Below are 19724 nucleotides of genomic sequence, written 5' to 3'. Positions count from 1 at the left end.
CGTTGTACAAGGCAAATATTCAGGACCGGGCCAGTGCAGCAATATGGCCTTTGAAACTTCACAAAACCTCAGGAGGACGTGGCCACGTGTTACATGAATATGAGAGGGATGCTATTGCTGCCTTCATGTAGCATTAGCCAGCATGCATGCAGAATTTTGACTTCACTGTAAATAAAAGGATTGCACGGGCCTACACGCAATGTCGCTGGATGAGATTCAGGGAATTTACCTGGAACCTCACAGTTTTCCACAAAGCATCATTTCACCTGCCCTGAAGAGGAGCTGTGGCCTTTTGCCCCCAGGAGACACAGGGAAACCCACACGAAAGGGGACAGAGAACCTCACTCTTTCTTTCTAAGCCACGGGTGTCAAACTCAGTCCCTGGAAGGCCGGAGACCTGCAGAGTTTAGATTCAAGCCTGATAGAACACACCTGATCCAACTAATCATGCCCTTCAGGCTCATTTGAAAACTACATGCCTTGTGTGTTTGAGAAGGGTTGGAACAACACTCTACAGGGCTCGGGCCCTAAAGGAATTTAGTTTGACACCCCTGGTCTAAGCTCTCTCAGTTATCAGAAAAAAAGAACCACCCTGCCCCGTGTGAGGCTCGAACTCACGACCTTCAGATTATGAGACTGACGCGCTGCCTAACTGCGCCAACGAGGCCCGTGGGCTAAAGGGGGCCCGAACAGAGAAAAAGTAGCTTCTAGGTCCCTGGTTTCAGGTGCGGCTCGAACAGGCCATCTCTAGCCAGGCAAGGGTGTCAGGATGGCCGAGCGGTCTAAGGCGCTGCGTTCAGGTCGCAGTCTCCCCTGGAGGCGTGGGTTCGAATCCCACTTCTGACAGACCTATCCTTTGGCTGCAGACAGAGACTTCAGTCTTCTGCTACGTTGGGCCAGCAGGGCGTTAACTTTGACAAAACGACGCATTAGGCAAATGCTAGTATTAATTGGGCAGGCGTTGAAGACAAGGATGAGTTTTTAGACACTTTTTGAAAAGGGTTAAAGCCTCCGCTGCTCGAATTGAGATAGGCAGGCCGATCCACCAGCTGGGAACAGTCCAGGAAAAGGTCCTTGAGAGTGATTTTGTGCCTCTTTGGGATGGCACCACGAGGCATCGTTCACTTGCAGAAAGCAAGCGTAGGTCTGCACCATCGACTTTAGGTATATTGCTGCAGAGCCAGTGGTTATCTTGTAGGCAAACATCAGTACCTTGAATCTGATGCGAACAGCTATTGGTAGCCAGTGCAAAATTATGAAGAGAGGTGTGACGTGGGCTTTCTTTGGCTCGTTGAAGACCAGTCTTGCTGCTGCATCCTGGATCAGTTGCAGAGGCTTGATAGTACGTGCCGGAAGACCCGCCAAGGGAGCATAGCAGTAGTCCAGTCTGGAGAAAACAAAGAGCTTGGACAAGGAGTTGTGTGGCCTGCTCTGATCGGAAGGGTCTAATCTTCCGAACGTTGTACAAGGCAAATATTCAGGACCGGGCCAGTGCAGCAATATGGCCTTTGAAACTTCACAAAACCTCAGGAGGACGTGGCCACGTGTTACATGAATATGAGAGGGATGCTATTGCTGCCTTCATGTAGCATTAGCCAGCATGCATGCAGAATTTTGACTTCACTGTAAATAAAAGGATTGCACGGGCCTACACGCAATGTCGCTGGATGAGATTCAGGGAATTTACCTGGAACCTCACAGTTTTCCACAAAGCATCATTTCACCTGCCCTGAAGAGGAGCTGTGGCCTTTTGCCCCCAGGAGACACAGGGAAACCCACACGAAAGGGGACAGAGAACCTCACTCTTTCTTTCTAAGCCACGGGTGTCAAACTCAGTCCCTGGAAGGCCGGAGACCTGCAGAGTTTAGATTCAAGCCTGATAGAACACACCTGATACAACTAATCATGCCCTTCAGGCTCATTTGAAAACTACATGCCTTGTGTGTTTGAGAAGGGTTGGAACAACACTCTACAGGGCTCGGGCCCTAAAGGAATTTAGTTTGACACCCCTGGTCTAAGCTCTCTCAGTTATCAGAAAAAAAGAACCACCCTGCCCCGTGTGAGGCTCCAACTCACGACCTTCAGATTATGAGACTGACGCGCTGCCTAACTGCGCCAACGAGGCCCGTGGGCTAAAGGGGGCCCGAACAGAGAAAAAGTAGCTTCTAGGTCCCTGGTTTCAGGTGCGGCTCGAACAGGCCATCTCTAGCCAGGCAAGGGTGTCAGGATGGCCGAGCGGTCTAAGGCGCTGCGTTCAGGTCGCAGTCTCCCCTGGAGGCGTGGGTTCGAATCCCACTTCTGACAGAACTATCCTTTGGCTGCAGACAGAGACTTCAGTCTTCTGCTACGTTGGGCCAGCAGGGCGTTAACTTTGACAAAACGACGCATTAGGCAAATGCTAGTATTAATTGGGCAGGCGTTGAAGACAAGGATGAGTTTTTAGACACTTTTTGAAAAGGGTTAAAGCCTCCGCTGCTCGAATTGAGATAGGCAGGCCGATCCACCAGCTGGGAACAGTCCAGGAAAAGGTCCTTGAGAGTGATTTTGTGCCTCTTTGGGATGGCACCACGAGGCATCGTTCACTTGCAGAAAGCAAGCGTAGGTCTGCACCAGCGACTTTAGGTATATTGCTGCAGAGCCAGTGGTTATCTTGTAGGCAAACATCAGTACCTTGAATCTGATGCGAACAGCTATTGGTAGCCAGTGCAAAATTATGAAGAGAGGTGTGACGTGGGCTTTCTTTGGCTCGTTGAAGACCAGTCTCGCTGCTGCATCCTGGATCAGTTGCAGAGGCTTGATAGTACGTGCCGGAAGACCCGCCAAGGGAGCATAGCAGTAGTCCAGTCTGGAGAAAACAAAGAGCTTGGACAAGGAGTTGTGTGGCCTGCTCTGATCGGAAGGGTCTAATCTTCCGAACGTTGTACAAGGCAAATCTTCAGGACCGGGCCAGTGCAGCAATATGGCCTTTGAAACTTCACAAAACCTCAGGAGGACGTGGCCACGTGTTACATGAATATGAGAGGGATGCTATTGCTGCCTTCATGTAGCATTAGCCAGCATGCATGCAGAATTTTGACTTCACTGTAAATAAAAGGATTGCACGGGCCTACACGCAATGTCGCTGGATGAGATTCAGGGAATTTACCTGGAACCTCACAGTTTTCCACAAAGCATCATTTCACCTGCCCTGAAGAGGAGCTGTGGCCTTTTGCCCCCAGGAGACACAGGGAAACCCACACGAAAGGGGACAGAGAACCTCACTCTTTCTTTCTAAGCCACGGGTGTCAAACTCAGTCCCTGGAAGGCCGGAGACCTGCAGAGTTTAGATTCAAGCCTGATAGAACACACCTGATCCAACTAATCATGCCCTTCAGGCTCATTTGAAAACTACATGCCTTGTGTGTTTGAGAAGGGTTGGAACAACACTCTACAGGGCTCGGGCCCTAAAGGAATTTAGTTTGACACCCCTGGTCTAAGCTCTCTCAGTTATCAGAAAAAAAGAACCACCCTGCCCCGTGTGAGGCTCGAACTCACGACCTTCAGATTATGAGACTGACGCGCTGCCTAACTGCGCCAACGAGGCCCGTGGGCTAAAGGGGGCCCGAACAGAGAAAAAGTAGCTTCTAGGTCCCTGGTTTCAGGTGCGGCTCGAACAGGCCATCTCTAGCCAGGCAAGGGTGTCAGGATGGCCGAGCGGTCTAAGGCGCTGCGTTCAGGTTGCAGTCTCCCCTGGAGGCGTGGGTTCGAATCCCACTTCTGACAGACCTATCCTTTGGCTGCAGACAGAGACTTCAGTCTTCTGCTACGTTGGGCCAGCAGGGCGTTAACTTTGACAAAACGACGCATTAGGCAAATGCTAGTATTAATTGGGCAGGCGTTGAAGACAAGGATGAGTTTTTAGACACTTTTTGAAAAGGGTTAAAGCCTCCGCTGCTCGAATTGAGATAGGCAGGCCGATCCACCAGCTGGGAACAGTCCAGGAAAAGGTCCTTGAGAGTGATTTTGTGCCTCTTTGGGATGGCACCACGAGGCATCGTTCACTTGCAGAAAGCAAGCGTAGGTCTGCACCATCGACTTTAGGTATATTGCTGCAGAGCCAGTGGTTATCTTGTAGGCAAACATCAGTACCTTGAATCTGATGCGAACAGCTATTGGTAGCCAGTGCAAAATTATGAAGAGAGGTGTGACGTGGGCTTTCTTTGGCTCGTTGAAGACCAGTCTCGCTGCTGCATCCTGGATCAGTTGCAGAGGCTTGATAGTACGTGCCGGAAGACCCGCCAAGGGAGCATAGCAGTAGTCCAGTCTGGAGAAAACAAAGAGCTTGGACAAGGAGTTGTGTGGCCTGCTCTGATCGGAAGGGTCTAATCTTCCGAACGTTGTACAAGGCAAATATTCAGGACCGGGCCAGTGCAGCAATATGGCCTTTGAAACTTCACAAAACCTCAGGAGGACGTGGCCACGTGTTACATGAATATGAGAGGGATGCTATTGCTGCCTTCATGTAGCATTAGCCAGCATGCATGCAGAATTTTGACTTCACTGTAAATAAAAGGATTGCACGGGCCTACACGCAATGTCGCTGGATGAGATTCAGGGAATTTACCTGGAACCTCACAGTTTTCCACAAAGCATCATTTCACCTGCCCTGAAGAGGAGCTGTGGCCTTTTGCCCCCAGGAGACACAGGGAAACCCACACGAAAGGGGACAGAGAACCTCACTCTTTCTTTCTAAGCCACGGGTGTCAAACTCAGTCCCTGGAAGGCCGGAGACCTGCAGAGTTTAGATTCAAGCCTGATAGAACACACCTGATCCAACTAATCATGCCCTTCAGGCTCATTTGAAAACTACATGCCTTGTGTGTTTGAGAAGGGTTGGAACAACACTCTACAGGGCTCGGGCCCTAAAGGAATTTAGTTTGACACCCCTGGTCTAAGCTCTCTCAGTTATCAGAAAAAAAGAACCACCCTGCCCCGTGTGAGGCTCGAACTCACGACCTTCAGATTATGAGACTGACGCGCTGCCTAAGTGCGCCAACGAGGCCCGTGGGCTAAAGGGGGCCCGAACAGAGAAAAAGTAGCTTCTAGGTCCCTGGTTTCAGGTGCGGCTCGAACAGGCCATCTCTAGCCAGGCAAGGGTGTCAGGATGGCCGAGCGGTCTAAGGTGCTGCGTTCAGGTCGCAGTCTCCCCTGGAGGCGTGGGTTCGAATCCCACTTCTGACAGACCTATCCTTTGGCTGCAGACAGAGACTTCAGTCTTCTGCTACGTTGGGCCAGCAGGGCGTTAACTTTGACAAAACGACGCATTAGGCAAATGCTAGTATTAATTGGGCAGGCGTTGAAGACAAGGATGAGTTTTTAGACACTATTTGAAAAGGGTTAAAGCCTCCGCTGCTCGAATTGAGATAGGCAGGCCGATCCACCAGCTGGGAACAGTCCAGGAAAAGGTCCTTGAGAGTGATTTTGTGCCTCTTTGGGATGGCACCACGAGGCATCGTTCACTTGCAGAAAGCAAGCGTAGGTCTGCACCAGCGACTTTAGGTATATTGCTGCAGAGCCAGTGGTTATCTTGTAGGCAAACATCAGTACCTTGAATCTGATGCGAACAGCTATTGGTAGCCAGTGCAAAATTATGAAGAGAGGTGTGACGTGGGCTTTCTTTGGCTCGTTGAAGACCAGTCTCGCTGCTGCATCCTGGATCAGTTGCAGAGGCTTGATAGTACGTGCCGGAAGACCCGCCAAGGGAGCATAGCAGTAGTCCAGTCTGGAGAAAACAAAGAGCTTGGACAAGGAGTTGTGTGGCCTGCTCTGATCGGAAGGGTCTAATCTTCCGAACGTTGTACAAGGCAAATCTTCAGGACCGGGCCAGTGCAGCAATATGGCCTTTGAAACTTCACAAAACCTCAGGAGGACGTGGCCACGTGTTACATGAATATGAGAGGGATGCTATTGCTGCCTTCATGTAGCATTAGCCAGCATGCATGCAGAATTTTGACTTCACTGTAAATAAAAGGATTGCACGGGCCTACACGCAATGTCGCTGGATGAGATTCAGGGAATTTACCTGGAACCTCACAGTTTTCCACAAAGCATCATTTCACCTGCCCTGAAGAGGAGCTGTGGCCTTTTGCCCCCAGGAGACACAGGGAAACCCACACGAAAGGGGACAGAGAACCTCACTCTTTCTTTCTAAGCCACGGGTGTCAAACTCAGTCCCTGGAAGGCCGGAGACCTGCAGAGTTTAGATTCAAGCCTGATAGAACACACCTGATCCAACTAATCATGCCCTTCAGGCTCATTTGAAAACTACATGCCTTGTGTGTTTGAGAAGGGTTGGAACAACACTCTACAGGGCTCGGGCCCTAAAGGAATTTAGTTTGACACCCCTGGTCTAAGCTCTCTCAGTTATCAGAAAAAAAGAACCACCCTGCCCCGTGTGAGGCTCGAACTCACGACCTTCAGATTATGAGACTGACGCGCTGCCTAACTGCGCCAACGAGGCCCGTGGGCTAAAGGGGGCCCGAACAGAGAAAAAGTAGCTTCTAGGTCCCTGGTTTCAGGTGCGGCTCGAACAGGCCATCTCTAGCCAGGCAAGGGTGTCAGGATGGCCGAGCGGTCTAAGGCGCTGCGTTCAGGTCGCAGTCTCCCCTGGAGGCGTGGGTTCGAATCCCACTTCTGACAGACCTATCCTTTGGCTGCAGACAGAGACTTCAGTCTTCTGCTACGTTGGGCCAGCAGGGCGTTAACTTTGACAAAACGACGCATTAGGCAAATGCTAGTATTAATTGGGCAGGCGTTGAAGACAAGGATGAGTTTTTAGACACTTTTTGAAAAGGGTTAAAGCCTCCGCTGCTCGAATTGAGATAGGCAGGCCGATCCACCAGCTGGGAACAGTCCAGGAAAAGGTCCTTGAGAGTGATTTTGTGCCTCTTTGGGATGGCACCACGAGGCATCGTTCACTTGCAGAAAGCAAGCGTAGGTCTGCACCATCGACTTTAGGTATATTGCTGCAGAGCCAGTGGTTATCTTGTAGGCAAACATCAGTACCTTGAATCTGATGCGAACAGCTATTGGTAGCCAGTGCAAAATTATGAAGAGAGGTGTGACGTGGGCTTTCTTTGGCTCGTTGAAGACCAGTCTCGCTGCTGCATCCTGGATCAGTTGCAGAGGCTTGATAGTACGTGCCGGAAGACCCGCCAAGGGAGCATAGCAGTAGTCCAGTCTGGAGAAAACAAAGAGCTTGGACAAGGAGTTGTGTGGCCTGCTCTGATCGGAAGGGTCTAATCTTCCGAACGTTGTACAAGGCAAATCTTCAGGACCGGGCCAGTGCAGCAATATGGCCTTTGAAACTTCACAAAACCTCAGGAGGACGTGGCCACGTGTTACATGAATATGAGAGGGATGCTATTGCTGCCTTCATGTAGCATTAGCCAGCATGCATGCAGAATTTTGACTTCACTGTAAATAAAAGGATTGCATGGGCCTACACGCAATGTCGCTGGATGAGATTCAGGGAATTTACCTGGAACCTCACAGTTTTCCACAAAGCATCATTTCACCTGCCCTGAAGAGGAGCTGTGGCCTTTTGCCCCCAGGAGACACAGGGAAACCCACACGAAAGGGGACAGAGAACCTCACTCTTTCTTTCTAAGCCACGGGTGTCAAACTCAGTCCCTGGAAGGCCGGAGACCTGCAGAGTTTAGATTCAAGCCTGATAGAACACACCTGATCCAACTAATCATGCCCTTCAGGCTCATTTGAAAACTACATGCCTTGTGTGTTTGAGAAGGGTTGGAACAACACTCTACAGGGCTCGGGCCCTAAAGGAATTTAGTTTGACACCCCTGGTCTAAGCTCTCTCAGTTATCAGAAAAAAAGAACCACCCTGCCCCGTGTGAGGCTCGAACTCACGACCTTCAGATTATGAGACTGACGCGCTGCCTAACTGCGCCAACGAGGCCCGTGGGCTAAAGGGGGCCCGAACAGAGAAAAAGTAGCTTCTAGGTCCCTGGTTTCAGGTGCGGCTCGAACAGGCCATCTCTAGCCAGGCAAGGGTGTCAGGATGGCCGAGCGGTCTAAGGCGCTGCGTTCAGGTCGCAGTCTCCCCTGGAGGCGTGGGTTCGAATCCCACTTCTGACAGACCTATCCTTTGGCTGCAGACAGAGACTTCAGTCTTCTGCTACGTTGGGCCAGCAGGGCGTTAACTTTGACAAAACGACGCATTAGGCAAATGCTAGTATTAATTGGGCAGGCGTTGAAGACAAGGATGAGTTTTTAGACACTTTTTGAAAAGGGTTAAAGCCTCCGCTGCTCGAATTGAGATAGGCAGGCCGATCCACCAGCTGGGAACAGTCCAGGAAAAGGTCCTTGAGAGTGATTTTGTGCCTCTTTGGGATGGCACCACGAGGCATCGTTCACTTGCAGAAAGCAAGCGTAGGTCTGCACCATCGACTTTAGGTATATTGCTGCAGAGCCAGTGGTTATCTTGTAGGCAAACATCAGTACCTTGAATCTGATGCGAACAGCTATTGGTAGCCAGTGCAAAATTATGAAGAGAGGTGTGACGTGGGCTTTCTTTGGCTCGTTGAAGACCAGTCTCGCTGCTGCATCCTGGATCAGTTGCAGAGGCTTGATAGTACGTGCCGGAAGACCCGCCAAGGGAGCATAGCAGTAGTCCAGTCTGGAGAAAACAAAGAGCTTGGACAAGGAGTTGTGTGGCCTGCTCTGATCGGAAGGGTCTAATCTTCCGAACGTTGTACAAGGCAAATCTTCAGGACCGGGCCAGTGCAGCAATATGGCCTTTGAAACTTCACAAAACCTCAGGAGGACGTGGCCACGTGTTACATGAATATGAGAGGGATGCTATTGCTGCCTTCATGTAGCATTAGCCAGCATGCATGCAGAATTTTGACTTCACTGTAAATAAAAGGATTGCATGGGCCTACACGCAATGTCGCTGGATGAGATTCAGGGAATTTACCTGGAACCTCACAGTTTTCCACAAAGCATCATTTCACCTGCCCTGAAGAGGAGCTGTGGCCTTTTGCCCCCAGGAGACACAGGGAAACCCACACGAAAGGGGACAGAGAACCTCACTCTTTCTTTCTAAGCCACGGGTGTCAAACTCAGTCCCTGGAAGGCCGGAGACCTGCAGAGTTTAGATTCAAGCCTGATAGAACACACCTGATCCAACTAATCATGCCCTTCAGGCTCATTTGAAAACTACATGCCTTGTGTGTTTGAGAAGGGTTGGAACAACACTCTACAGGGCTCGGGCCCTAAAGGAATTTAGTTTGACACCCCTGGTCTAAGCTCTCTCAGTTATCAGAAAAAAAGAACCACCCTGCCCCGTGTGAGGCTCGAACTCACGACCTTCAGATTATGAGACTGACGCGCTGCCTAACTGCGCCAACGAGGCCCGTGGGCTAAAGGGGGCCCGAACAGAGAAAAAGTAGCTTCTAGGTCCCTGGTTTCAGGTGCGGCTCGAACAGGCCATCTCTAGCCAGGCAAGGGTGTCAGGATGGCCGAGCGGTCTAAGGCGCTGCGTTCAGGTCGCAGTCTCCCCTGGAGGCGTGGGTTCGAATCCCACTTCTGACAGACCTATCCTTTGGCTGCAGACAGAGACTTCAGTCTTCTGCTACGTTGGGCCAGCAGGGCGTTAACTTTGACAAAACGACGCATTAGGCAAATGCTAGTATTAATTGGGCAGGCGTTGAAGACAAGGATGAGTTTTTAGACACTTTTTGAAAAGGGTTAAAGCCTCCGCTGCTCGAATTGAGATAGGCAGGCCGATCCACCAGCTGGGAACAGTCCAGGAAAAGGTCCTTGAGAGTGATTTTGTGCCTCTTTGGGATGGCACCACGAGGCATCGTTCACTTGCAGAAAGCAAGCGTAGGTCTGCACCATCGACTTTAGGTATATTGCTGCAGAGCCAGTGGTTATCTTGTAGGCAAACATCAGTACCTTGAATCTGATGCGAACAGCTATTGGTAGCCAGTGCAAAATTATGAAGAGAGGTGTGACGTGGGCTTTCTTTGGCTCGTTGAAGACCAGTCTCGCTGCTGCATCCTGGATCAGTTGCAGAGGCTTGATAGTACGTGCCGGAAGACCCGCCAAGGGAGCATAGCAGTAGTCCAGTCTGGAGAAAACAAAGAGCTTGGACAAGGAGTTGTGTGGCCTGCTCTGATCGGAAGGGTCTAATCTTCCGAACGTTGTACAAGGCAAATCTTCAGGACCGGGCCAGTGCAACAATATGGCCTTTGAAACTTCACAAAACCTCAGGAGGACGTGGCCACGTGTTACATGAATATGAGAGGGATGCTATTGCTGCCTTCATGTAGCATTAGCCAGCATGCATGCAGAATTTTGACTTCACTGTAAATAAAAGGATTGCACGGGCCTACACGCAATGTCGCTGGATGAGATTCAGGGAATTTACCTGGAACCTCACAGTTTTCCACAAAGCATCATTTCACCTGCCCTGAAGAGGAGCTGTGGCCTTTTGCCCCCAGGAGACACAGGGAAACCCACACGAAAGGGGACAGAGAACCTCACTCTTTCTTTCTAAGCCACGGGTGTCAAACTCAGTCCCTGGAAGGCCGGAGACCTGCAGAGTTTAGATTCAAGCCTGATAGAACACACCTGATCCAACTAATCATGCCCTTCAGGCTCATTTGAAAACTACATGCCTTGTGTGTTTGAGAAGGGTTGGAACAACACTCTACAGGGCTCGGGCCCTAAAGGAATTTAGTTTGACACCCCTGGTCTAAGCTCTCTCAGTTATCAGAAAAAAAGAACCACCCTGCCCCGTGTGAGGCTCGAACTCACGACCTTCAGATTATGAGACTGACGCGCTGCCTAACTGCGCCAACGAGGCCCGTGGGCTAAAGGGGGCCCGAACAGAGAAAAAGTAGCTTCTAGGTCCCTGGTTTCAGGTGCGGCTCGAACAGGCCATCTCTAGCCAGGCAAGGGTGTCAGGATGGCCGAGCGGTCTAAGGCGCTGCGTTCAGGTCGCAGTCTCCCCTGGAGGCGTGGGTTCGAATCCCACTTCTGACAGACCTATCCTTTGGCTGCAGACAGAGACTTCAGTCTTCTGCTACGTTGGGCCAGCAGGGCGTTAACTTTGACAAAACGACGCATTAGGCAAATGCTAGTATTAATTGGGCAGGCGTTGAAGACAAGGATGAGTTTTTAGACACTTTTTGAAAAGGGTTAAAGCCTCCGCTGCTCGAATTGAGATAGGCAGGCCGATCCACCAGCTGGGAACAGTCCAGGAAAAGGTCCTTGAGAGTGATTTTGTGCCTCTTTGGGATGGCACCACGAGGCATCGTTCACTTGCAGAAAGCAAGCGTAGGTCTGCACCAGCGACTTTAGGTATATTGCTGCAGAGCCAGTGGTTATCTTGTAGGCAAACATCAGTACCTTGAATCTGATGCGAACAGCTATTGGTAGCCAGTGCAAAATTATGAAGAGAGGTGTGACGTGGGCTTTCTTTGGCTCGTTGAAGACCAGTCTCGCTGCTGCATCCTGGATCAGTTGCAGAGGCTTGATAGTACGTGCCGGAAGACCCGCCAAGGGAGCATAGCAGTAGTCCAGTCTGGAGAAAACAAAGAGCTTGGACAAGGAGTTGTGTGGCCTGCTCTGATCGGAAGGGTCTAATCTTCCGAACGTTGTACAAGGCAAATCTTCAGGACCGGGCCAGTGCAGCAATATGGCCTTTGAAACTTCACAAAACCTCAGGAGGACGTGGCCACGTGTTACATGAATATGAGAGGGATGCTATTGCTGCCTTCATGTAGCATTAGCCAGCATGCATGCAGAATTTTGACTTCACTGTAAATAAAAGGATTGCACGGGCCTACACGCAATGTCGCTGGATGAGATTCAGGGAATTTACCTGGAACCTCACAGTTTTCCACAAAGCATCATTTCACCTGCCCTGAAGAGGAGCTGTGGCCTTTTGCCCCCAGGAGACACAGGGAAACCCACACGAAAGGGGACAGAGAACCTCACTCTTTCTTTCTAAGCCACGGGTGTCAAACTCAGTCCCTGGAAGGCCGGAGACCTGCAGAGTTTAGATTCAAGCCTGATAGAACACACCTGATCCAACTAATCATGCCCTTCAGGCTCATTTGAAAACTACATGCCTTGTGTGTTTGAGAAGGGTTGGAACAACACTCTACAGGGCTCGGGCCCTAAAGGAATTTAGTTTGACACCCCTGGTCTAAGCTCTCTCAGTTATCAGAAAAAAAGAACCACCCTGCCCCGTGTGAGGCTCGAACTCACGACCTTCAGATTATGAGACTGACGCGCTGCCTAACTGCGCCAACGAGGCCCGTGGGCTAAAGGGGGCCCGAACAGAGAAAAAGTAGCTTCTAGGTCCCTGGTTTCAGGTGCGGCTCGAACAGGCCATCTCTAGCCAGGCAAGGGTGTCAGGATGGCCGAGCGGTCTAAGGCGCTGCGCTCAAGCTGGCGAACAATAGTCCGTCAAAGACGGGGAAGAAGGGAAGAAAAGAGGGAAGGAAGAAAAAGAGAAGGGGAAGAAGAGAAAGAAAAAATGAAGAAAAGAAAGGGTCAAATTTGACGTTCAAAGACGGATCTTCCTTAGCATGCGCGCAGTGATACATCTTCCGGTTTCTTCTTGCGGTAAATTCGTGCATTTATATTACACTGTTTTCTATTGCAGGTGCTCCCCTCGACCCGGGTTCGAATCCAGCTAAAGACAACTTTTTGTTTTATTGTTAATTGCTTTAAATAAATGAAGTTTCAAGGTTAATTAAATGTATATATGTGCTTGTTTTGATATTTTTTTCATTACATTTTAATACACCAATGGAAATGTGTTTTGTTATTATTAGTTATTTAGTAGTTGTTGTATTATTTTTTATTCTGATTAAGCATGTTATTGTGTGTAGTTGTATTCATATTTATTTTAAGCATGTTATTAGTTGTGATTTTATTGATATTAAATCAGATTTTTTTTTAAGGTTACATTCATTCAAGACACCTTTAAATCTGTCATTTTTAATTAAAAAAGGATGAAAAAATAGTCATTATTATGCTTAAAAATGTCTGTGACAAATGACAAAGTGCAAATTATCTTTTTATAGGAATACGTTCTATTGTTGCAGTGTACTGATGAAATGTTTACTAAAGTACAAATAAAAAAGCAATCATTCTCTTTTTTTTTTTTACAATTATGCCAACATAACAGTAATGAATATTAAACAAATTAAATTTATATAAGTTTTCAAAAAAAAAAAAAAATTAAAAGGAAATAAAAGGAAAATAAATGTAGAAATCATAACACATTTCTCAATTTGCTTTTTTTATTTATTTTACAATTATGCTAACAGAACAGTAATGAATATTAAATGAAGTTTTCAAACAATAAATTAAAAAGGTAAAAGTAAAAGTTAAATAGGATTAAAAAATCAAGTTAAATAAAATAATGTTAGACACAAATATTAACAATAGTGAACTATATTTAAACAACTATATACACACAACAATAAATAAAAATATACAGTGTATACATTATTTGGGAGAAGGTTCTCCGCATTTACTCTAACCACTTTTCTTTTGTAATGTTCTCAGTCTGTGGACAGTATATACACCTTGCCCCTGTACTGGCTATGTCCCGTTGCACTGGTTTTGAATTGTCCACACTTCCTGCAAGTGTTTGCCTTGTAGGGTCTCTTGGGCATGGTTTGTGGAGCTGGCATCCTATGGACCGCTGACAGTCTTTGAACCATTTGCAGACCCTGGAACACTGGCACACCCTGAAACATCGACAAAAATATGGTTTTCTGGTATTAAAAAAAAAATTGAACAAGTTTAATAATTCGTACAGAATGGAACGTGAAAAGTGTCTTCATAGAATACTTTATACATTATGCCATTACTTACAGAGACAGTACTGCTTGGTATAGAGGCACAAGACACTGCTGCGCTGGGTTGGTCTTCAACCTGAGAAGGTCTCCTGACCACACTAAGATTTGGCTTTGCTGCAGCAATGTGAGAGCCAGTAAATCTTGGTTTGGTAAATCAAAAATGTGAGAAGACAGAATGTGTTATAATAGCAAGAATTACGATTTATATTAATATTACTATTTTAAGTAAATGCAGGTTTTTAAAAACATTTCTTTCTGAATAGAAGTGTCATCCATATTTATTAGCAGTATTGCCTCCTGAAATTACTACAAAGTATTTGCATGATGGAATAATTGTTAATATGTGTACAGTTAATAATAGCCAGCGTCTATGTGGTATGTTACCTGAGACTGAGAAAGAAAGATAATGTAGCTTTAACACATGAGAAGTATTGAGAGAGATGCCATGAGGGACATGAGTCTAGTCTCAAGAGAGAAAGCAGACAGGTTACATTCTACATTTATCCTTGACCATGTGACTTAAACCAAATCTGAGATATTCAAACTGACCATTCAGCAGACAACAGGTGCCCCCACTGTACAAGAGGGGTGACAATTAGTAGGTCTCAGCCAGCATCTCATAGCATTCTTGCTTTTTCTTTTTTTCTTCATCTTACGTTCTGAACTTTCTTGAATTTTAATTGAGCACATTCTTAAGTGGTATTATTAAAAAAGTTAAATAGTAATTCTTACCATTGAAAATTGTGTTGCAACTCTTGCTTCCACAGGTGCAGTAGGCTGGGGCTGGGGCAGGGGCATGGGATGAGGCTGGGGGTCAGGCTGACTCTGCTCCATGGCCTTGTTTGCTGTTTCAGCAGCATGAGGTTCTTCCACCACCCTTTGTGCTGGTCCAGTAGAGGCTTAAGACGACAAAAAAAAAAACCCTTAATACATAATTCAGAAAGAAACCTTTTCAGTAAATATACTAATGATACTAATAAAAAACATGCATTTCAGCACACCTCCAAGCAAGGTTGTTTGGCCACGAGACAGCATCTGACATTTCTCTATCTGTAAGCATTATAACAAATATAATGCATAATACAAGTGAGTCCCTTAAGAGAGCATAAAATACTTCATTAAATTCATATATTTATTCATTCATTCATTCATTTCTAGGACACAAGTCACATTTATCTTATATATAATGTTACAACTGGTATCTCTATTTAGAGGAGAAAGATATAAGACAGGAACATTTCTTAAAATACCTGCAACATTACATAAATGTCTATAAACAATTATTACACACTCTGGTTTGCACTGTTGAAAGCCATAACATAACACAACCATCACATTACATCGTTCAAATGAATGGGACCAGGTAAATGTTTGTTCTGAAGCCTGATGTGTTGTTCTCTTATGCAAATACACTAAACCAAGATACTAATAATGTTCGATTACGATTATTTTTTATTTTTATACATCTATAATGCAAAGGTAACAAACACTCACCCATTGATAAATCTCGTACCACTTTTTATGTCGAACTACGCGACAATGACCCTTGTCATAGGTCACAAACTTGAGTAATTAACCTTTTTTACCTCTGACACGCCCCCTGAGGATGATGTCATTCTTTCGTACACCTTCGGCACGGTTCGGCAACTTGATTGACACCTGACTAGAAGCGCTGACCCCTCCACCTTGCGGTGAGACGCGGAAACGTGCCGTCGAAATCCCCCTGCTCTCTGATTGGTCAAATGTCACGAATGTCAAGATAATGTTATAAATTGCGCTTTTTGATTGGCTGGAAATGTTAAGGCGCTTCGACGCGATTGGTCCAAATGTCATAGCGCTTCGATGCGATTGGCTGCGCAGTTCGACATTGCTCAACATTTCTGAAATTATGTCGGACTATCCTTCGTCAGCTAGCGCTCAGGTCGCAGTCTCCCCTGGAGGCGTGGGTTCGAATCCCACTTCTGACAGACCTATCCTTTGGCTGCAGACAGAGACTTCAGTCTTCTGCTACGTTGGGCCAGCAGGGCGTTAACTTTGACAAAACGACGCATTAGGCAAATGCTAGTATTAATTGGGCAGGCGTTGAAGACAAGGATGAGTTTTTAGACACTTTTTGAAAAGGGTTAAAGCCTCCGCTGCTCGAATTGAGATAGGCAGGCCGATCCACCAGCTGGGAACAGTCCAGGAAAAGGTCCTTGAGAGTGATTTTGTGCCTCTTTGGGATGGCACCACGAGGCATCGTTCACTTGCAGAAAGCAAGCGTAGGTCTGCACCAGCGACTTTAGGTATATTGCTGCAGAGCCAGTGTTTATCTTGTAGGCAAACATCAGTACCTTGAATCTGATGCGAACAGCTATTGGTAGCCAGTGCAAAATTATGAAGAGAGGTGTGACGTGGGCTTTCTTTGGCTCGTTGAAGACCAGTCTCGCTGCTGCATCCTGGATCAGTTGCAGAGGCTTGATAGTACGTGCCAGAAGACCCGCCAAGGGAGCATAGCAGTAGTCCAGTCTGGAGAAAACAAAGAGCTTGGACAAGGAGTTGTGTGGCCTGCTCTGATCGGAAGGGTCTAATCTTCCGAACGTTGTACAAGGCAAATCTTCAGGACCGGGCCAGTGCAGCAATATGGCCTTTGAAACTTCACAAAACCTCAGGAGGACGTGGCCACGTGTTACATGAATATGAGAGGGATGCTATTGCTGCCTTCATGTAGCATTAGCCAGCATGCATGCAGAATTTTGACTTCACTGTAAATAAAAGGATTGCACGGGCCTACACGCAATGTCGCTGGATGAGATTCAGGGAATTTACCTGGAACCTCACAGTTTTCCACAAAGCATCATTTCACCTGCCCTGAAGAGGAGCTGTGGCCTTTTGCCCCCAGGAGACACAGGGAAACCCACACGAAAGGGGACAGAGAACCTCACTCTTTCTTTCTAAGCCACGGGTGTCAAACTCAGTCCCTGGAAGGCCGGAGACCTGCAGAGTTTAGATTCAAGCCTGATAGAACACACCTGATACAACTAATCATGCCCTTCAGGCTCATTTGAAAACTACATGCCTTGTGTGTTTGAGAAGGGTTGGAACAACACTCTACAGGGCTCGGGCCCTAAAGGAATTTAGTTTGACACCCCTGGTCTAAGCTCTCTCAGTTATCAGAAAAAAAGAACCACCCTGCCCCGTGTGAGGCTCGAACTCACGACCTTCAGATTATGAGACTGACGCGCTGCCTAACTGCGCCAACGAGGCCCGTGGGCTAAAGAGGGCCCGAACAGAGAAAAAGTAGCTTCTAGGTCCCTGGTTTCAGGTGCGGCTCGAACAGGCCATCTCTAGCCAGGCAAGGGTGTCAGGATGGCCGAGCGGTCTAAGGCGCTGCGTTCAGGTCGCAGTCTCCCCTGGAGGCGTGGGTTTGAATCCCACTTCTGACAGACCTATCCTTTGGCTGCAGACAGAGACTTCAGTCTTCTGCTACGTTGGGCCAAAAGGGCGTTAACTTTGACAAAACGACGCATTAGGCAAATGCTAGTATTAATTGGGCAGGCGTTGAAGACAAGGATGAGTTTTTAGACACTTTTTGAAAAGGGTTAAAGCCTCCGCTGCTCGAATTGAGATAGGCAGGCCGATCCACCAGCTGGGAACAGTCCAGGAAAAGGTCCTTGAGAGTGATTTTGTGCCTCTTTGGGATGGCACCACGAGGCATCGTTCACTTGCAGAAAGCAAGCGTAGGTCTGCACCAGCGACTTTAGGTATATTGCTGCAGAGCCAGTGGTTATCTTGTAGGCAAACATCAGTACCTTGAATCTGATGCGAACAGCTATTGGTAGCCAGTGCAAAATTATGAAGAGAGGTGTGACGTGGGCTTTCTTTGGCTCGTTGAAGACCAGTCTCGCTGCTGCATCCTGGATCAGTTGCAGAGGCTTGATAGTACGTGCCGGAAGACCCGCCAAGGGAGCATAGCAGTAGTCCAGTCTGGAGAAAACAAAGAGCTTGGACAAGGAGTTGTGTGGCCTGCTCTGATCGGAAGGGTCTAATCTTCCGAACGTTGTACAAGGCAAATCTTCAGGACCGGGCCAGTGCAGCAATATGGCCTTTGAAACTTCACAAAACCTCAGGAGGACGTGGCCACGTGTTACATGAATATGAGAGGGATGCTATTGCTGCCTTCATGTAGCATTAGCCAGCATGCATGCAGAATTTTGACTTCACTGTAAATAAAAGGATTGCATGGGCCTACACGCAATGTCGCTGGATGAGATTCAGGGAATTTACCTGGAACCTCACAGTTTTCCACAAAGCATCATTTCACCTGCCCTGAAGAGGAGCTGTGGCCTTTTGCCCCCAGGAGACACAGGGAAACCCACACGAAAGGGGACAGAGAACCTCACTCTTTCTTTCTAAGCCACGGGTGTCAAACTCAGTCCCTGGAAGGCCGGAGACCTGCAGAGTTTAGATTCAAGCCTGATAGAACACACCTGATCCAACTAATCATGCCCTTCAGGCTCATTTGAAAACTACATGCCTTGTGTGTTTGAGAAGGGTTGGAACAACACTCTACAGGGCTCGGGCCCTAAAGGAATTTAGTTTGACACCCCTGGTCTAAGCTCTCTCAGTTATCAGAAAAAAAGAACCACCCTGCCCCGTGTGAGGCTCGAACTCACGACCTTCAGATTATGAGACTGACGCGCTGCCTAACTGCGCCAACGAGGCCCGTGGGCCAAAGGGGGCCCGAACAGAGAAAAAGTAGCTTCTAGGTCCCTGGTTTCAGGTGCGGCTCGAACAGGCCATCTCTAGCCAGGCAAGGGTGTCAGGATGGCCGAGCGGTCTAAGGCGCTGCGTTCAGGTCGCATTCTCCCCTGGAGGCGTGGGTTCGAATCCCACTTCTGACAGACCTATCCTTTGGCTGCAGACAGAGACTTCAGTCTTCTGCTACGTTGGGCCAGCAGGGCGTTAACTTTGACAAAACGACGCATTAGGCAAATGCTAGTATTAATTGGGCAGGCGTTGAAGACAAGGATGAGTTTTTAGACACTTTTTGAAAAGGGTTAAAGCCTCCGCTGCTCGAATTGAGATAGGCAGGCCGATCCACCAGCTGGGAACAGTCCAGGAAAAGGTCCTTGAGAGTGATTTTGTGCCTCTTTGGGATGGCACCACGAGGCATCGTTCACTTGCAGAAAGCAAGCGTAGGTCTGCACCATCGACTTTAGGTATATTGCTGCAGAGCCAGTGGTTATCTTGTAGGCAAACATCAGTACCTTGAATCTGATGCGAACAGCTATTGGTAGCCAGTGCAAAATTATGAAGAGAGGTGTGACGTGGGCTTTCTTTGGCTCGTTGAAGCCCAGTCTCGCTGCTGCATCCTGGATCAGTTGCAGAGGCTTGATAGTACGTGCCGGAAGACCCGCCAAGGGAGCATAGCAGTAGTCCAGTCTGGAGAAAACAAAGAGCTTGGACAAGGAGTTGTGTGGCCTGCTCTGATCGGAAGGGTCTAATCTTCCGAACGTTGTACAAGGCAAATCTTCAGGACCGGGCCAGTGCAGCAATATGGCCTTTGAAACTTCACAAAACCTCAGGAGGACGTGGCCACGTGTTACATGAATATGAGAGGGATGCTATTGCTGCCTTCATGTAGCAGTAGCCAGCATGCATGCAGAATTTTGACTTCACTGTAAATAAAAGGATTGCACGGGCCTACACGCAATGTCGCTGGATGAGATTCAGGGAATTTACCTGGAACCTGACAGTTTTCCACAAAGCATCATTTCACCTGCCCTGAAGAGGAGCTGTGGCCTTTTGCCCCCAGGAGACACAGGGAAACCCACAAGAAAGGGGACAGAGAAC

General features: G+C 48.0%; 18 non-coding genes across 18 annotated transcripts; 9 read left to right on the top strand and 9 right to left on the bottom strand.

Annotated features, from left to right (window-relative positions):
* Positions 1–593: 593 nt before the first annotated feature.
* On the bottom strand, positions 594–667 carry trnam-cau (transfer RNA methionine (anticodon CAU)). The gene has a single exon. It is a non-coding gene; the product is annotated as a tRNA-Met (tRNA).
* Positions 668–763: 96 nt separating this feature from the next.
* Positions 764–846, top strand: trnal-cag (transfer RNA leucine (anticodon CAG)). Its single transcript has one exon. It is a non-coding gene; the product is annotated as a tRNA-Leu (tRNA).
* Positions 847–2221: 1375 nt separating this feature from the next.
* trnal-cag (transfer RNA leucine (anticodon CAG)) lies at positions 2222–2304 on the top strand. Its single transcript has one exon. It is a non-coding gene; the product is annotated as a tRNA-Leu (tRNA).
* A 1205-nt stretch (positions 2305–3509) lies between these two features.
* On the bottom strand, positions 3510–3583 carry trnam-cau (transfer RNA methionine (anticodon CAU)). Its single transcript has one exon. It is a non-coding gene; the product is annotated as a tRNA-Met (tRNA).
* Positions 3584–3679: 96 nt separating this feature from the next.
* Positions 3680–3762, top strand: trnal-cag (transfer RNA leucine (anticodon CAG)). Its single transcript has one exon. It is a non-coding gene; the product is annotated as a tRNA-Leu (tRNA).
* Positions 3763–5137: 1375 nt separating this feature from the next.
* On the top strand, positions 5138–5220 carry trnal-cag (transfer RNA leucine (anticodon CAG)). Its single transcript has one exon. It is a non-coding gene; the product is annotated as a tRNA-Leu (tRNA).
* Positions 5221–6425: 1205 nt separating this feature from the next.
* On the bottom strand, positions 6426–6499 carry trnam-cau (transfer RNA methionine (anticodon CAU)). Its single transcript has one exon. It is a non-coding gene; the product is annotated as a tRNA-Met (tRNA).
* A 96-nt stretch (positions 6500–6595) lies between these two features.
* trnal-cag (transfer RNA leucine (anticodon CAG)) lies at positions 6596–6678 on the top strand. Its single transcript has one exon. It is a non-coding gene; the product is annotated as a tRNA-Leu (tRNA).
* A 1205-nt stretch (positions 6679–7883) lies between these two features.
* trnam-cau (transfer RNA methionine (anticodon CAU)) lies at positions 7884–7957 on the bottom strand. The gene has a single exon. It is a non-coding gene; the product is annotated as a tRNA-Met (tRNA).
* A 96-nt stretch (positions 7958–8053) lies between these two features.
* trnal-cag (transfer RNA leucine (anticodon CAG)) lies at positions 8054–8136 on the top strand. Its single transcript has one exon. It is a non-coding gene; the product is annotated as a tRNA-Leu (tRNA).
* Positions 8137–9341: 1205 nt separating this feature from the next.
* On the bottom strand, positions 9342–9415 carry trnam-cau (transfer RNA methionine (anticodon CAU)). The gene has a single exon. It is a non-coding gene; the product is annotated as a tRNA-Met (tRNA).
* A 96-nt stretch (positions 9416–9511) lies between these two features.
* On the top strand, positions 9512–9594 carry trnal-cag (transfer RNA leucine (anticodon CAG)). Its single transcript has one exon. It is a non-coding gene; the product is annotated as a tRNA-Leu (tRNA).
* Positions 9595–10799: 1205 nt separating this feature from the next.
* trnam-cau (transfer RNA methionine (anticodon CAU)) lies at positions 10800–10873 on the bottom strand. The gene has a single exon. It is a non-coding gene; the product is annotated as a tRNA-Met (tRNA).
* A 96-nt stretch (positions 10874–10969) lies between these two features.
* Positions 10970–11052, top strand: trnal-cag (transfer RNA leucine (anticodon CAG)). The gene has a single exon. It is a non-coding gene; the product is annotated as a tRNA-Leu (tRNA).
* A 1205-nt stretch (positions 11053–12257) lies between these two features.
* trnam-cau (transfer RNA methionine (anticodon CAU)) lies at positions 12258–12331 on the bottom strand. Its single transcript has one exon. It is a non-coding gene; the product is annotated as a tRNA-Met (tRNA).
* Positions 12332–17061: 4730 nt separating this feature from the next.
* Positions 17062–17135, bottom strand: trnam-cau (transfer RNA methionine (anticodon CAU)). The gene has a single exon. It is a non-coding gene; the product is annotated as a tRNA-Met (tRNA).
* Positions 17136–17231: 96 nt separating this feature from the next.
* On the top strand, positions 17232–17314 carry trnal-cag (transfer RNA leucine (anticodon CAG)). The gene has a single exon. It is a non-coding gene; the product is annotated as a tRNA-Leu (tRNA).
* A 1205-nt stretch (positions 17315–18519) lies between these two features.
* On the bottom strand, positions 18520–18593 carry trnam-cau (transfer RNA methionine (anticodon CAU)). The gene has a single exon. It is a non-coding gene; the product is annotated as a tRNA-Met (tRNA).
* Between the last annotated feature and the right edge of the window lie 1131 nt (positions 18594–19724).

The sequence above is a fragment of the Carassius gibelio genome, chromosome A4 (assembly GCF_023724105.1).
Source record: "Carassius gibelio isolate Cgi1373 ecotype wild population from Czech Republic chromosome A4, carGib1.2-hapl.c, whole genome shotgun sequence".
NCBI classification, from domain to species: Eukaryota; Metazoa; Chordata; class Actinopteri; order Cypriniformes; family Cyprinidae; genus Carassius; species Carassius gibelio.
The sequence above is the reverse complement of the archived record's forward strand: the minus strand, read 5'-3'. Positions and strand labels throughout refer to the sequence as shown.